At 52.4% G+C, this 1,685-nt stretch overlaps 1 non-coding gene across 1 annotated transcript; it reads right to left on the reverse strand.

Annotated features, from left to right (window-relative positions):
- Positions 1-557: 557 nt before the first annotated feature.
- On the reverse strand, positions 558-630 carry TRNAT-UGU. Its single transcript has one exon. It is a non-coding gene; the product is annotated as a tRNA-Thr (tRNA).
- Between the last annotated feature and the right edge of the window lie 1,055 nt (positions 631-1,685).

A 1,685-nucleotide genomic window follows, 5' to 3' on the forward strand; every position in this document is an offset into this window, starting at 1 on the left:
GGTTCTCCAGGTAGAGTTTAGGAAATAAACCTACTCTGGGCAGCTGCTGCCATTTGGGGACTTGCTTCACGTGATGCAACAGCCCATCCTAGGTAACAGGAACTGTTATGACAGCCAAATTCCCCACAACATTTTATACAACTCCTTAGGGTACAGTCCTATGCATGTTTAAATGGAGATGGCTGGGCAATGCAGGCAGTCGTGGCACTTTTATCTTCCTAAACACGCCAAGGACTGGGTGCTAAATCTCACCTCTCCTAAGGTACAAAGTCCCAAGCATCGCTCCCTTTTTTGGTAGGGGCACCATTTCTCAACTCTCCCTATCCCACACCCCTCATTTCACCTGCCCTTTTCTGCACCTTCCCCTTTTTGGCTCATTTGGCTTTGAAGATTCCTTTTCATTACTTAGCAAACGGCAGGTTTAATGCAGCAGCAACGTGGTCTCCCTTTACTTCCGTGCCAGCCTGGCTTTTACACCTGGAAAGAAAAACCATTTCAAGGGCTCGAGTTGCTCAGCCGAGGCTTCTGACGTAAATGCACAGTCAAAAGAAGGCGCCAGGCCCCAGCGAGGATTGAACTCGCGACCCCTGGTTTACAAGACCAGTGCTCTAACCACTGAGCTATAGAGCCAGTGCTTTTCATCCCCCTGCTTCCTTCTAAACCGTGCAAGGCACTCACGCGGACCTAACATGCCTTCAGATGGGCTTTAGGGAGGACTTGCCTACTGCAGCAGAAGCCGGCTATGATCCGGAGCGAGAGGGCAGCGGCGTCTGGATAGAAGTCTCGCTTGGGGCTTCGGGCTTGGAGCTGAGCCCTGCAAGGAACGAGATGATCAGCAGCAAGGCAGCCACAGTTTGCTGTCAGGCCCTGTCTAGGGATCCCAAATCGGTTCACACTTTCGGGCAATCCAGGTTTCACCAAATCGCTGCTAGACCAGCACAAACCCTTCTCCCCGCCCTTCGGCTCCCGGGACGCAGCAACCCGCTCAGGCCCGCAAGGAGTTTGCAAGGATCGGCAAACGCAGCCGTCTGGCTCGACACACGCCTTGCTCCCGCTCCCGGAAGATTTCAGGTCGCTCGCTCAGGGTCCCTCGCCGCGGACTGCCGCATCTTGCACGACCGGCGCCGGAACACGGGAGGGCGCAGCTGTCCCGTGTCCAAGCGGAGCCGAAAGGTCTCGCGCCCGCCGCAGCGCATCTCGCTGATCGACGATGCAACTTGTTGACTTCTGCAACTTCTGAGCCCCGCGGTTGCTCATCTGTTGGGCGAATGCATTTTTAATCATCGTATTCTGATCTGCCCCAACATGCATTCTCTGGGCAAACAAATTGCAAACAATTGAAAGGTTAAAATAAAATGCAAGCTTTAAAAAGATAACGATGCAATGCAAAACGACCAGGAGCCCAGGAGCGGATAAAGATACATAAGGACGGCCGCAAACGAGAGATTCTGGTCTCCCCTAACAGTCTAACCTGGACGCGCAGAAAATTTTTTTTTGGCTTGAGGTCCACATTGCATTGCAGAGAAGCTTTTGGGTACCACATTCTAGCACCGGATGGGGGAAAGGAAAGGGGGCTGTAGCCGAAACACCGAAACTGCTAGTGTATTTTAGCTTAAAATACCTATGCTTTAAGAGAGGCGTTTGAGCCTTTAAGAATGGGGGGAAATGGCACAAATGCCAGGAAT

The sequence above is a fragment of the Varanus komodoensis genome, unplaced genomic scaffold (assembly GCF_004798865.1).
Source record: "Varanus komodoensis strain SLA01 unplaced genomic scaffold, ASM479886v1 scaffold3, whole genome shotgun sequence".
Taxonomy (NCBI): Eukaryota; Metazoa; Chordata; class Lepidosauria; order Squamata; family Varanidae; genus Varanus; species Varanus komodoensis.